At 42.7% G+C, this 16,078-nt stretch overlaps 1 long non-coding RNA gene across 1 annotated transcript; it reads right to left on the reverse strand.

The window, feature by feature from the left end:
- Positions 1 to 406: 406 nt before the first annotated feature.
- On the reverse strand, positions 407 to 14,027 carry LOC102010941. Its single transcript, XR_261709.2, has 5 exons — positions 13,910 to 14,027; positions 13,265 to 13,383; positions 5,943 to 6,091; positions 2,895 to 3,040; positions 407 to 1,848 (listed from the first exon to the last, which is right to left on the reverse strand). It is a non-coding gene; the product is annotated as an uncharacterized LOC102010941 (long non-coding RNA).
- Positions 14,028 to 16,078: the final 2,051 nt, after the last annotated feature.

The raw sequence follows: 16,078 nt of genomic DNA on the forward strand, positions 1-16,078 counted from the left end.
CCCAGAATCTAAGTATACACAGAGGAAAATGGTGGCGCCAGCCCTGTGCCTGTGGTTGAGCAGAAGTGCCTGCTGCAGTCCAGAGGCCGGTGGCATTTCATTGGCTCTAGTGGGGTCACGTGGCCGTCCTTAGCGGTGCAGATGATTTAACATAGGTCTCATGCTCAGCCCTGGGAGCCAGTGGTTCACTCCAAGCACCTGGGCTGTGTGGAGAGGAGGGGTGGCTGTCTCTGAGCCCAGCGGAGGTAGATGTCATAGGAAGGAACAGTAAACCCTGGCAAACAGTAGGGGTCTTGCTCCTTTTTGTAGTTATTTAAATTGAATTTTTAACAACAGCTTTTTTTTTTTTTTTTTTAGCCTCCAGGGAGACTTTGCTCATCTCAAGGAGGAATCCCCATTAAGGGAACCAAAAAATTAGTTTATGATTGATTGAGCACAGCTGAACGAGGAAGCCAACTGTTTCCTCCATTTGTGTCTCTACTTTTATCTCCTGTTATCTGCCCTGTTACTGCCAGCATCAGTTCAAATCCCTGCAGTGTCTTCTCCTCCAGAACAAAGTATTTCACAAATATTTCATTCAGATTCCTGGGAGAAACTTTTAATGGCGTCTGGGCCTCTTTGCCAAATGCTGAAAATTTCAGTTTACATCTCTGTCTCCCTCATGCACAATCCTGACAATTTTGGTGTCACCTTAAGAGCTCACCTCCCTTCTAAATATGCTTGTTTTGCTTGGAAAAGTTGAGTAGTGACAGTTTGTTTTTTACCCGGATGATGGGCTAAGACACATAGAAGTTGGAGACTTCACTACTATCTCTCTGCTTCGAATACATCCATTTCTGTGTTTGTCATTATCCTGAGTCCTTCGGACTCTTTGAACATTATTTCCCCATTCACTTTCTTGTCATGAACATAAGTTATGCAGTCACCTTCCTCAACTGTGTCCCTCAGATTTTATTAACCACTTGGCTGCCTCCATTTGCCAGACGAAAATCTATGTTCTTTAAAAACCGCTGAAAATGTCTGTGCAGTCATGCATGCTAAGTGTCAGGAGGAGGAACCAGTGCTGCGCAGCACAGGATGACGTCAGGGAGTTATTCCCAGGAGCAGGGCCTGGCCTTGCTGCCAGCAAATCTCCCTCCTGCCATTCAGAACTTCTCACTTTGCTCAGGTGAAGATTCTGTTGCTACATGTTTTGAAAACTGCTCAGGCCTCACTTCTGTTTTTATATATCCAAAATCAACTTAAATGAATAAATGGGCTTTCTGGATTTGCCACAAATGAATCTCCATCTTTTTACTATGCAGTAAATGCCTTTGCTAGAAACACAGACAAGAGGAGGATGAAATGACAGCCTTGCATCTATAAATTTTATATCACGTATCTATTGCTTTAACAAATCACCCAGCACTTAGTAACTTAAAAACAAACACCATTTTGTTAGTTCATTACTGTGTAGGTCAGCAGTTGGGGCTGGACTCGGCTGCTCTCTTCTGAGGCTGGTTTCCCCACAGCCACTCATGTGGCTGCAGTGATCTGGCAACTCGGACAGCGTTGGGCAGGGCAGGGTGGCCTCTCACATGCGGGGGTTGGTGCTGGCTGTTGGCGAGGTCAGTGCTCCAGCAGGATGGCTTGGGTTTCTTCACAGGATGCCAGAAAAGTTCTAAGCGATATGAGAGCACCATGCCCAGTTGGCAAGTATATGTTAAGCCTCTGCTTCTGTCAAATTTGCTAATGTCCCATCAGTCAAAACAAGTCACGTGGCCGAGCCCAGAGTCAGTGGGGTGGGAGGCACTAGCCAGATATGTAGGAGTGGGAGGTAGGGTCCACGGATGACCATCCTGTAAAAATCTATCACATATGTTAAACATTTACATCATTTCTTTTCTGAAAAATGAGATTTACTTGGGAAGGTAAATCAGGGAAAACCTATTACTAGGAAGAGATTTATAGATGCAGGGCAGAAATATAACCTTTTTATAGATTTATTAGCACCAAGGGAATATAGTGTGTGCATTGAAGCATTATCCCAATTATAAAATCAAACCCACTTTGAAAATGGGAGTCTAGAGTTAGAAGCAAAAAGCTCTGGGGTACTATTGTACAGTAGGGTGACTATAGATAACAACAATGTACTATGTATTTCAAAAAGCTACAAGAAAGGATTTTGAATGCTTTCGCCGCAAAGAAATGAGAAATGTTTGAGGAGATAGAAATGTTTACCCCGGTTCAAACATTGCATAATTTATACATGTCTGAGAACATCACATGGTACCCCATAAATATGTGCAATTTTTATTCTTTTGTGCCTCAGTTAAAATAAATTTAAATTAAAAAATGGGAGTCTAGGCCTATACGTGAACCCTGTCTGGGTGTTTATTATACATCTGTATTGAAGGCCCTTTCAAAGGACCTGTAGTGTAGAGGAAGGTGAGACATTTATTGGGTAAAATAAATCAAGCTGGTCATCCCACTCCTGGTCAGTAAGGGGAGAGTATGGCAACTCTGACAATTAATAACGAATATTTCCTGAGCACTTATCCTGAGCCACTGGGAACAATTTAAGTCTTGAACAATTCTTCCAGGTGGATACCAATCTCCATTTACAAACATAGAAACTGGGGATTTTTTATTAGTGCTTTTTTATTAGTACATGTTTGCAGTACATAATGTTTATATTCCTCTTGGGGAGTTGGTACATGTACACAGAAATCTTAACTTATTCAAGCTCATACAGCTAAACTAGAAGGGTTGGGACAGGACCTGTTATTGTCTAAGTCAAACTACTTATTTCATCACACGAGACAAAAGAATAGAGGCCATGAAATAATGTCTCTCCCTGGTCCAACACTAAACAAATACTCCTGTTACAAGTTGTTCCTTCTCGGAACAGTTACCTTCTGCTAGATTCCTGGACTTCAAAGTCACGAACAGGGGTTTCCAGAGAAATGGCCCCCGTGGCTGTTACAGCATAAGAATTGTTGATGTTGCGGTTCATTGCTTTCTAATTGAGCTCTGGGACCCTGTCCCAGTAAGACTGCTCCTGTAAAATAAAAACATTTTCACATCTCTGTGACTATTGGGCTCAAGAAGTCAAACCTATTTCTCTCTTTCCCCAGCTCTAAGGCAGAGTTCCTTCGCTGAGAGCCTAGCCTGTATGGATTTAAAGAAATAAATAATTCCTGTATCTGTGTACCCCAGCACCTTTCTATCAGGCAGTATAACTGACGATCAGAGATTCGCAGTGACTGCCTTGTGCATCTTAATAACAGACGTAGCCCAATAACGTGCATAGGCAGAGATGACGGCCAGACCGTGATGAGGGACGAGAACTGCAATTCTGGAATTAAATCAACCTTTCTTAAACATTTTTTTAAATGGAGTCCCTGTACTTCTCTGCTCTATTCCCAAGTCCCTGCCTCCCCCTCCGGAAAACTTGGCCTCCATTCTTTATTCTTCCTTTGAGGACACCTCTAGCATCATCCAGATTTTAAATTAGATTTGGGGGAATGAAGCTCCACAGATTTTTTTACCACTGTCTAGTCATACACATTTTGGCAAAGAGGAGCTAATAAGCAATAGCACATGTCAGACAACTGTCCCTACACCTGCCTTTGTGAGGAGATGGATTTAGCAGAAGAGAAGGCAGTGTTTAGCTAATTTTGAAGAAAAATAAACACATTAGACAGTATTCAGTGGAGCATGATTTGCATAGTGTGTAAATTGTATAGAATTGTAATGCAGTAAACATGGAGTTTCCAGTGGTGAACGGGCCTAATTTATAGCTATTTCTAGGGACTAAAATGTTCTAAAACCATAACTGAAACATTTACTTAGCTTCTGACAATTTTTAAAAAGTATAAAATAAGTAAGGCTTTCCTCCTTCTCCTCCCCTTCTTCTTGTAAACCTCTTGACTAATAAATTATAATTTAAAAATATGCTGTTTTTCTAATTGTATGCAGAAGTTGTACACATCTGCCTCATTTTCCAACCTCTCAGCTCGTAGTTAGGTATTTATGAAATTTGCTGTTCTCCAAGTAGAAGAAATCCTAGCAGAATTAATTATTTAATGAACTTCAATATTCAGATTTGTGGTTGTTCGTTTGGAAACAGAATATAAACTTGGAGGCACACTTAAAATTTAACTGTAGCTCAATGCAAATTAATATCCACACAGGCAGTGTACGGTGAGATGAAGAAGTGTCTTCAGAGAAGATAGGACAGAGAACGTGTTGCACGAGGAAGCTCCTTGTTCTGACTCAATGATAGAATGAAGGCACCTGGTAGGAAGAAGCCTCGAATCAGATCCAAAATCCAGACTTTCAAGTGCTACTCAGAAGAAGAAATGCGGAAGAAGATATCTGGAATTCCACTCAAGTAGGATTTGCAGGACATCTTAGGAATGCTTATGGGAATGCTTACAGGATGAAATGGACACAGATGTTGGCCTCAGGACACGAACAGTCTGGTGTGGTAGATAAACATCTCAGGCAAAATGTGCTATAAATTTGGCACTTGATAGAGATGATGATTCTGCAACATGGTGAATCTACTGAACTGTACAATTTTTTTGTTTGTTTGTTTTGATCTTTTTGAGACAGGGTCTTGCTATGCAGTGTAGGCTGGCCTTGAGCTCACTTTGTATCCCAGGCTGGTCTCAAACTTGCAACAATCCTTCTGCCTCAGCCTCCCAGGTGCTGGGATTACAAGCATGAACCACTATGCCCGGCAAACTACAATTTTAAATGGGTTAAGGTCATGATATGTGAATTTCACCTCAATATTTTTTAAAAAATGTACTATATGGAGGCACAAAAGGAGAAAGTGGGAACTCCATCTCCTTGGGGGTCTTTTCCCCATCATCTCTGAAGAAAAGAAGTCTAATACTTGGAAAGGTAGGGGGCAGTTTGGAGTCCTGAAGGACCTTGCTTTGTGGTGATCCAGTGTTCTGAAAGATGACCATTGTCTGGCCATTCTGGGTTAGGACACAGGTCCTGTGAAGACCAAGTTCATTAGAAAGGTGTTTGCTGACCGGGCTACAGTTGGAGACCATGGAGTTTCATTTGAACAAAGTCCCAGTGAATGGGAGGTGGGGTGAGAGTAAGACATTAGATTTAAAAACAAAGTGTCCCAACTTACTGTGGGGCCTCAAGCAAGTTAAGTTAATTAACCTTTCTGAAATTCTGTTTCCTCCCTAGAGAACTGGGAGTCATAAAAACTACCTCACATGGTTTGGGAACAGATTGATACCACGAAGGTGTATTGCACCTATTAGAGGAGACACTAATAAGCGTTAACAGCCCATCTCCCAGCCCCTCCCCCACCCCCTGACTTGAAGTTCTCATCCCAGACATCATTTCCTGTGATGCAGCAACAACACTGGTCTGAAAAATTACTCTCATTAGGTTACAATTACACTACAGCAACTCCTGTCTCCTGACTTCATATTTTCAGGTGGAAGAACTTCTGCTAGAGCAGGGATCTGCAAACCAAATCCAAACACCGCCTGTTTTTATATAGCCTGTGAGACACAAATTGTTTTTAAAATTGTGTAAATGGTTGAAAATAAATCAGAAGAATATTAATGAAACATGAAAATTCATGTTTTGCTGTCCATCAATAAAGTTTTATTGGAATACGGCCACATTCACTCGTGTATGTGCTGCCTATGCCCTTGCATGATAAGGTAGAACTGAGTAGTTGCTGCAGAGACCCCGTGGCCCACAAGTTTCAGCTGTTGATCTCCGGGCCTTTACACAAAAAGTGTATGAAGGGGCTGGGGATTTAGCTCAGCTGCAAAAGCGCCTGCCTGGCAAGCGCAAGGTCGTGAGTTCGGTTCCTGGTACCAGAGAAAAACCAAAACAAAAAAACAAAACAAACAAAAAGTGTATGACTCCTGTACCAGTGAAATCATTCCCAGCCTTTCCCTGCCCCCTTTACCTACTTGCCAAGAGACTGTCTTGGTAGGGAGCAGCCAATGAATGGACAGACTACAAGATTCTGTTCTCTTTTCTTTCTTCTTTGTTGTAGACCAGGGGAAGTAATGGTCCCGAGTGGCACAGTCTATTCTGCAGGGCTGTCCCAAGGCCTGGGCTAGAGGAGGAAGCAGAAGAAGGTCCAGAGTTAGAGAAAGCTCTTTTGGATGGAGCTTTAAAGCCTCATTCTCTAATCAGCTATCTCTGTTTAACCCATGTATTTATCTCTCAGCTGGTTCTGATGTCACAAGAAAAGAAAATGTGATTTATTGATTCCCTAGAAATCCAGCAGTCCCCTTATCCTCAGCCCTGGTTCCTTAGTCTGACCCTCACCCTCCCCTCTGGGTTTTTAAAACCTCCTCCTACCTCTACTTCCAATATCACCTCCCTCCAGTCCCAAGCAGCCAATGTGATTTTCCTAAAACATACATCTGAACTTATTTCTTCTCTACAGTGAAGACTGATTACATTCATGGCCCAATCTTTCATGCCTCTTGGTACTCATACTCCTGAGTAGTCCCTTTCCGTATTTACTCTAGCCAGTGGTGGTGAACCTATGACACATTATTACTGAAAGCTCTAAAAGGTTCGCCATCCCTGGACTCAGGCATGTAATTTATTCTGCCCAAGGGAGTAACAAATTTGACACAAGCAGAGACTTGAAAAAGAACTGTGTATTTCTTCCTCTCTTGGATCTTTGTTAGTACCATAAGAGTATTTCCATACTAGCCTGCTGGTGGTATGTCAGAGACACACAGAAGACAGTCAACTTGTCCTAGTCAAGGTCATCCTAAACAAGCCAGGTCTTTGCCTTGCCTACCTGGTAGCTGCCTACAACCCAGAGCAGAAGTGCTGCCTAGCCAACCAGTGGATTTGCAAAAAAATCAAAGTTTAAGTCTCTGCATTTGGGGTAGTTTGTTACTCAGCAATAGCTAGCTGATGTATTTACTTAAAACTCTTAAATGCTTCTAATTGCTTCTGTAAGAAGCTAGAACTCCTTAACTCAGTGAGCTCCACACCTTTAGGTTGACCGGTGCACTCCAGTGATGGGCAGTCACTATTGTAAAAACAGGTTCTTAGCACCCTTGCCTGGCTCACCAACTGTATCATGAACCCTGTGCCTGGTTCTCTCCTTCTTGATCAGTTCCTGGTTTCCTCTGCTCTCATTCTCCCTCAAACTGAGTTGACTCTGTTTTCTCTCCTTAACTTATGTCACCCGTTAGAGTAGTTCTGAACTTTGAATCATGATAGATTGAGTCATATGATAAGTTTATAGAGAGTCATGCCTAGCATTTGTAAAAGTTGAAATGGAAAGAAAGAAACAGGAGAGGATAAAGTAGAAAATATCAGAGTGAATTGTGTGTAGTAAAAGTAAACTTGCAATGTGTACATGTACAGTATTGGTTTGCTCTGCAAAATATATTTTCTTTCTGTGGGCTGTATTCCTGTATAATCCCACAGCCTCTGTGTGCATGCCATGGTCCTGAGCAATGAGGGAAAGTAGCTGTTGGGTCTCTGTGTGTGTATGTTGTAAGGTCTGAATCCAGTTCAACTTTGTGTCCTCAGCACCTAAAACAGAGCCTGGCTGTCATAGGAGCTGATATTCAGCTTGAGTTGAAATTGTCCCTGTGTATATTTTGGGAGGCACAGGTAGCTTGTGGAATGAGGCACAAGATTGCATCAGTGTCAGGGGGAAGAGGATGGCTCAAGAAAACGGTGGGGGGGCGGGGGGGAGGGCAAGCTGTAGCGCCGATACCCTTCAGAGGGAAGAAATCAGTGCAGGGAAGTCCCCTTGGCCTCCTTAGCCACTTGACCAGCCTTGTCAAAGCTCCTGAAGAGCAAAGCAAACTCACAGGGCACAAATCCACACAAGCCTCTTCTAGAGGTCTTTGTGCTGGGGCACAAGGGTAAAGAAAGAGGGCCTCAGGGTAATCAGAGGTAGGAGAACTCCCGAAAGGCACAAGAGCCTCAGGGCTGGGTAGGGCGGTACTGTTTACAGACTGCTGAAGGGAAGAAAGATGATAAGAGCAGAGAGGCCCGCTCCACGCTCTAAGTCAAAAGAACATTTCTCAACAGTGATTTCAAGGAACAGAAGTGAGCAGAGAAGTAATGACAGCTTCAGAGAGCCGGTGGGGACAATTTAGTTACACAAAAACACCCTCTACGGAAAACTCACATGCTTCCCTGCTCCAAGCTGTGCTCGCCCAGGTACTATTGTGGGAATTTTCCACATACCGCTTGTCCCAGTTACCAGGTTTCCAATAAAGTGTTCTGTTGTGGCAGTTGTTAATTAATTACAGGTATCGTGAATGGCTGCTGTGTGCCACACAGGGAAAGTTAGTACAGGAGACAAAAATTTCAGCCTGAGTTATGCAAGTCTTCAAAGAGGAATGAATTTATTTCTGGATGTTTAGAAACAATCCCTGTATCAAGCACAAGACCTGGCATACTTGTAGGAGAAAATGGCTGAAGAGGAATCAATGAATCATTTTTTTAAAAGTTCTCTGACCCTTTCTAAGGCAACCAAACAATTTTGGTTTATATAAAAAAAAATAGCAGTTCGTGAAATAGCTTGCATGTGTACAGAAGACAGTACTAACCCAGGAGGAGGGGCAGAGGGTGGAAGCGGGAGGAGGAGGTGGGGAAGAAGGCAGAGGCAGACATGTTCATCTCTCTTTCAGCCCTATAAGCCAATTGCAAGGGGAAAATTTTCTATATGAATGTGTGACACAACCAGCTAAGGCAGACTTGAAGGAAAATGAAGTAGGCAGGTGAAACACAAAGCCAGGAAGAGTGGAAGTGACTTTGGACTCAGAGTTCATGATGAGATAAGTCTAAAGAACATGAAATCACTGTAAGTTTCTTGTACCGAAGCCAACTTCCTGCCTTTTTAATGACTTGTATCTTCAACTCGGGAAATGTGGGGTTTTGAACCACATGATGAGTCAATTACCTCAATGGGATAAAATTCCTAAGGTCCGCTAATGTGCTGGGAAATAGCAGAACAACAAAAAAGACTTTGTCAGGTGTCTTGTGCAAAAGTAGAACCCCCGATGTAGGTCTCTCAGACCAGGTCCAGGGATGACAAGCCTTTCCGCTCAACCTCCTCCAAGTAGTATAGGCTTTTTTCCCCTGTGGAAATTAAAAATATAAGGAAAGAGAAGGTGGAAAGAAGAGAAGGCAAAACTTCATTTAGGAACCAGCGCAATAAGTAAGGCAACCTGGGAAGGAAAATGGAACTAATCAAAAATTTGTGTGTACTGAAGCTGGGGCTTCTACCTAGATCGGCTGTGGACAGAAAAGTCTTTTTTTTTTTTTTTTTCTTCTGTGATACTGGGGATTGGACCCAGGGACTTTGCCCTGAGATATATCCCCAGCCTTCTTTAAAAAAAAAAAAAAATCTTTTTTTTTTTTTTTTTTTTTTTAAATTTTGAGATAGGATCTTACTAAGTTGCCCAGACTGGGTTCAAACTTGCGATTCTCCTGTCTTGGTTTCCCAGAGTGCTGGGATCGCAGGTGTGCACCACTACTCCCAGCTAAAAAGCCATCCTTTTATGTGAGTCCTTTGTTGCCTACAGCCTTCAAAGGTGCCCCATATTATCCCCAACCCCTAGCAAAAAAAAGCCCTCAGCAATTCAGGTGGCTGAAAAAAGGACACAAGTACTACAGGACAATTTTAGAATAAGAAAGCACCTGTAGAGAAAGAATCTTTAGACTGTGAGTCACAATCTTTGTTCCTGTACCAGTTTGATATATAAAAATAACTCACTCCGTATGAGTTACACTGCTCTATTACACATAGAACACACACTGTTGTGCGCAAGGCCCTCCCTCTATAGTCTGCGCCTAACTCTGCCATCAGTATCTGTGTAAATAGCTAGGCCATTTGGATCTGTACCTATAAGCTAAACCCTTGCTCTCATTTTTATGACCAGCCTGGGCCTCAGACAGTAGGGAGTTTTGGAGCTACAACGCATCAGGTCACCTATGAGCTACAATGCATGTGCCCCTCTTTGGATAAATGGCTTTCTGAATCATCATTTACAGTCTCCAATCATCTCCTTGCATCCAGGATTGCGATAGGCCTCTGTCTGAGGCCTATATGGATAACTTGCTTACTACTCCAGCTTTTCCAAAACTGGCATCTAAAAAGTCCCCATTCCCCCATTTTTGTCCAGATCACAAATAGGCATAGGGTGCAAAACATGGTCCTCAACAACAAGGGACAGAGTCAATGGGCAGAAAGAACTGAACATCCCCTCACTGGGACAAGAAGGGGACAGAACAGATAGAACAATTGATGCATGTGTGGAGGACAGCCGGTGATACAGTCAGTGTCACAGGGCTCCCTCAAGAAGTCACAGGGAATGCAGGGAAAGAATAAAATAAAGGGGATAGTAGGGAGGGGGCCATTTGGGGAGATTTACTCACCACATGCATCGATTTCCTAGACAGAAACTAGGCCCAGAGCATCTGATATGACTGTACAAAGAGTCTTATCCTGGCAAGAGCAGCTGATGTCCTCAGCAGCACAGCTCAGCACTAAGGAGATCTGTAGGTCAGGAAAATGAAAATGCCTTGCAGGGCAAAAAGGTACCTGACAAATCTGTGAAGATGAGTTAGGTGCAGTTGTCTCCAAGACTTTGCCCTGCTTCCAGTCTGGCATTTGTTCTTGTTTTCCTGATTCTCACATTCAGATCTGATTTTCTAAAACACAGTTTTTGTTAGGTCACTCCCTGTTCAGGGTCTTGGCCAAAATGCTTGCAGCTGGTATGTCTGTCTTCAACTGTCCAGCCGAGTAGCCGTCACAGGCCCTCCAGGACAGGACAGTGTGGTGCTGCCCAAGGTAAGGATGGGGGTGTACCACAGAGAGTTTTATCCAGTGAAAATTGAAAATAAGCAGCTGGACCAAAGGATGAAGGAGGGAGAAGGAGGAGAGGGGAAAAGGAAGAGCATTAAGATGTGTTATGTACATGTACCAACTCCCCATGATGAGCATAATCACTGTGTACTGCAAACATGTACTAATAAAAAATTAAAATTGAAAAATTAAAAAAATAGCTGTATATTGTGCCTGTGCAGCTGCTGGGGACGTTCTAGTGGAACATCTGTGGAACAGTTTTGAGAATGGCTGACAGACTCTGCAGCATTTATGGAAAGGAATGGTAGGACCTGGGTTTTTGATCAGCTGAAGATAAGCTGAGAACTCTAAGAGAGCTGGTGGAATGAAACTACACGAGATCAATTTTTTTTAACACTTAAGCTTGTTCGATATTTAATCATTTATTCCACACGTATTTGTCGAGTGCCGCCTCTGTGCCAGGACCCGGACAAGGTGGAAAGGACATGGGGGCAAACAGCAGGTTCATGGCTCTGACGTTTTGTTTTGTTTTGTTTTTTGGTACCAGGAATCGAACTCAGGACCTTGTGCTTGCCAGGCAAGTGCTTGTGCCACTGAGCTATCTCCCTGGCCCATGAGTAGTTTCAAAGAAATGAGGCTGAACAAGAGGGGAAGTACAGCCTCTTACAGACATGTGTGCAGGGAGGGGCGAACCTGGCTTTGGCATCCGCTTTGCCCTGGTCGCCATTTTTCTCTCTTGCCAGATGAATGCCTGTCGTTTCCCTGCGCATCTCCGATGTAATTCTGACCTGTTCCAGGATTATACTTTCTCCCAGCCTATTTAGCACCCACAAGTTCTTTAAGGCCTATTCTTGTGTCTTAGATTCCTCCTGAAGGGATTCTAAAGATGACATATAAATTCACACCTTTATGTCTACATCCCATCTCATATATGTCCAACCACATAATGATGATAGATAAAAGTATTGTTTAAAAACCCCCAAACACAAACAGCCATGCTCACAAATAAAATAAATCTTATGGACCAGAAGCAAAGCAAAAGTCCAATACAGTACCATGAGCAAGATTGAAGTCATGAGCTGCTAGGTGTGTAAATGCAGACACAGGCTGTGAACTGGTAACGGTTGATTTTGTAACAGGGACCAATGTGTCCTACACGTAGGGCAGGGTAGAGAGAAGTGGATCACCGAGCGAGGCTGGTGCAGTGGACCTCCTACCTGAAGGATGTTGCAGTGGACCTCCTACCTGAAGGAGGTTGAACCTGAAGCATGAAGAACATGCAGCAAGGTATCTCCAAAGGGGGAAAGTGGTCTGCCATTTTTTTTAATTTCATAGGCAGGAGCTGCTGAGGCTAGGTGTGGAAGAGACTGAGATCTATATATCAGGCCCTAAGAGGCCAGGATAAAGCAACCACAAAGTGGTCAGCGTTGAGAGGAACAAAGTGAGAGGAAACAATGAAACTTCCCATCACAATGAGCCTTCCACCCCAAACTCCAAAACCCACAGAGGAAACTGAGACAAAACACAAACTACTAGGAGATACATTTACTCCAGAAGAAATGAAATTAATAAATAGATATAAAATGGGTATGACAGTGATACTTAGAGAGATGAAGGAAAAGACTAGCTGTCCATGAAAAAGAACAAGAAAAGCTGGGCATGGTAGCACATGCCTGTAATCTCAGAACTCTGGGAGAGTGAGGCTGGAAGATCACAAGTTTGAGCCCGCCAGGGCAACTTAGCAACCAAGTGAGACCCTGTCTCAAAATAAAAAAGGGTTTGGGATATTGCTTAGTGTGAAGGTCCTAGGTTCAGTCCTCAGTACTGGAAGGAAGGGAGGAAGGAAGGAAGGAAGGAAAGAAGGAAGGAAGAAGAGAAGGAACAGATAAGAAATTCTGGCACAAAATAATCAGATTAAACAAGAACAAGTGGATAAAAAAACAATTGGAAATTCTGGAAAGAAAAAATGTAATCATTGAAATAAGAATCATAACAAATAGGATAAACTCTAGACTGGCCATATTGGAACAGACAATTAAAGAATTAGAAAGCGATACTGAGAAACTCACCCAGAACATAGCATAGAATGATAGAGGTTCAAACTATGATAAGTCAGTCAGAAAACATAGAAAACAGAACAACTCATCTGTTTAGTAGATCCATTGTAACTCTAATAGGAATTCCTATAAAAGAGGAATAAGAGAGTGACAGAGAAGACATATGGGTACAGATGATCGCTGAGAATTTTCTGGACTTGATGACAGAAGGGCGCACAACTTGTCCTGAAAATGAAAAGATCTTTTTCTTTTAGTTATGACCCAGATCTTGCTATCTCCATGACTCCGTCTCCTACGGCTTTCCTCCTTGTTCACTTTGCTTTAGCTCTCCTGGCCCCCTTGCTAATTCTTGAACGAAGCAAGCCCCTCCTACCTCAGAGCTTTGACTTCCTCTCTTTGTCAAAATGCTTTTCTCCAAGGTCATCTGTATGACTCACTCTCTCGCTCTCTTCAGATCTCTCTTCCTGTGTTACCTGATCAGTGAAGCCCTCCCTGTAATAAGCAAGTAAGTATTTGGTTAGGACATAAATGACTGAACAGGTGAAAGGATGCATACTACCTTTCTTCCACCTCGCAATTTTATCCATCCCTATGCGCCTGGTATTTAGAACAGTGTCAGGCACATGGGTGCCTGTCCGATTTAATTTTGCCAAATTCCATGAAAAGTCCTATGTCCTGAAAGCTGCCATGATTATGTGTGTATGTGAATTAATATTTAATAACATATGCTCAATCTGTATTCCTTAAAGGTTTGTCATGCTTCCTAATAGAATTATGGAATTATAAAGTTAAAGGAGGAGTTTAGAGCAAATCAACTTCATCTTCCACATCCTACATGTAAAAAACAGAAGCTAAAAAGCTGAAGCCGACACTGAGCCGGGCAGTGTAACAGAGTCAGCCTCTGTGACTCTGAGGCGAATGCTCATTTCACAACACTACAAGTCGTTTTTATCCTCCCTGCCTTACAGAGCAGTCAGGTCGTAAATAATTCTGACTCCCCAGAAAACATCTTCCTCACCTCTGGGTACACATGGGTTGTTTCCAGGTAACAGCAGATCACCACTACTTGCTTTGGAGAAGTCCGGGCTTCCAAGTGCCACTTCATTAAAAATGTAATTTTAACATGTTTTTATTTCTCCAGCTTCTTGTCATTAAGAGCCTATAATTAAAATAATTAGAAGAATCTTGCCTGTTAATCAGTCTAGATTTCAATAAACCATTTTAAAATTCACAGTCCAAAGTTGTTACCTTATTATTTAAGCATGAGCTCTATTATATAAATTGTCACCACAGCACTGCCAACCAGTTATTTATAGAAAAAAATCTGTTAGCTTTTCCTTGGTAAACCAATGTCACTCTTTGCTGAAGTTATTGAAGAAATTATAGGGAGATGGAAGATGGGTGGATTTGCACCCCCTAGCGTAACTGGGCTCTGGAAGTCTTCCAAAATCTCTTTTTGATGCAGTGTACGTCAGGACTGTTGAGAAGGAACACAGTTTTACAGCAGCAGTGAGAATTCATGGTGCTAAATTTTGGGTGTCATGCATACATATATATATATATACACAGAGACATATGTATGTGGAGATAGTGAGGAAAAGATTTTTTTAAGCTGCTATAATTCAGGCAGGCTACATGCCACTGGTACATTGAGTTGGAGGCACGAAAAAGCAAAGAAGATGATCATTTCTCTGACCATTGTCTCATTGCGAGTACTCTGTTTTCTGTTTCCAGAACCCAGGTGTTAGAGTTTCTGCAGGGCTTCTTGCTGTGTTTCCCTGAGGGGAAAACCCTGTTTGACCCAGAAGAGCCTTGGCTGGAAGGCCACCAGCACGCATGCCCAGGGTTTGGAACTGATGCCATATGTTTATTTCATGGCCCTGCTAACCCCATTAAATGCACACTTCCCTGGGGTCCTCTTTGCAATGAGCTTATTTCCAGAAATAAGATGATAATGCGACTCACAAGAATTAAGGACCAAGTCTTAGGAAATGATAAAGAATAACATATTTTTTAAAACCAATATGAGATAAACACCAAGTTGAGATTTTTTAATATTTAAAAAATAATTATAAGCCTTTCACTTGTCCTGGATGAGGAGCTTTATGACGAGACTATGGAGTTGGTAGAAATATAAAGAAAAATATGGAACATTTGGCATCAATTCTGTGTGGCAGATAGACTCTAAGATGCCCCTCACCTTCTGTGATTCACCTCCTGGTAGAAACCCCTCCCCTTCAGTGTGGGCAGGTCGTATGACTTGCTTCTAAGCAACAGAACACAGTAAAGATACTGGCCTGTCACTATCAGGGCTGTGTTATATAAAATTGTAGCTTCCATCTCGCTAGCAGACTATTTCCTTTGAATCTCTCCCTTGCCGGCTTTGATGAAAGAAGCTGCCGTGGGGAGAGGCCCACAGAGCAAAGAACTGAGGGTATCCTGGGGGTGATAGACAGCAGGAGCTGAGGCCCTCCATCAGCACCTGCAAGAAGCTGGGGGCAGATCATTCCCAGTGAAGCCTTCGATGAGATCCCAACCCTGGTCCACACCTTCACTACAGCCTGGGGAGAGATCCTGAGGCAGCCCCCAGCTAAGCCACACCCACATTTCTGACCTGCAGATGATAAATATAATTAGGTAAGGAGCGAAAGTTAAATGATATACTCCTAATAATGATAAAAGTGGGGTCACATTCCAAAAAAAGAGAGGTTCTAGAAAACTGAAAAGCATCAGTTTGGACAACAGCCGTAAGTCTGAGTTCCTGCCGTGCCATTTAGCATCTGTTCAACCTGAAGGGTGGGGACTTCCATATCTTCTCGAAACCTCAGTTTCCTGTTTCTACATTCTTTTTTATTGCCAGGATCTAGAAGCCCAGCACCTTGAGCATGTTAGGCAAGCACTCTACCACTAAGCTACACCCCCAGCCCTCCACATTTCTAATCGGAGGATACTATTGCCTATCTCATGGTACTGTTTGCAGGAATAAAGCAGATACAGTATCTAGTAGTAGGTCTGATAGATATGAAATATTTAAATGCTATTCACTGCAACTATATCACATAGACTTTACCTACTGGAATAATCACAACCCTCCCTTGGGGGACCTTTTGGCATGCAGTAGCCAGCCAGGGCGTCTTTGCTGGCTTTTTTCTGTTTCCTCCACTCAGGACTTTGTGGTTCAGGGAGA

Source organism: Chinchilla lanigera, unplaced genomic scaffold, assembly GCF_000276665.1.
Source record: "Chinchilla lanigera isolate Chin_1 unplaced genomic scaffold, ChiLan1.0 scaffold00034, whole genome shotgun sequence".
Classification (NCBI taxonomy): Eukaryota; Metazoa; Chordata; class Mammalia; order Rodentia; family Chinchillidae; genus Chinchilla; species Chinchilla lanigera.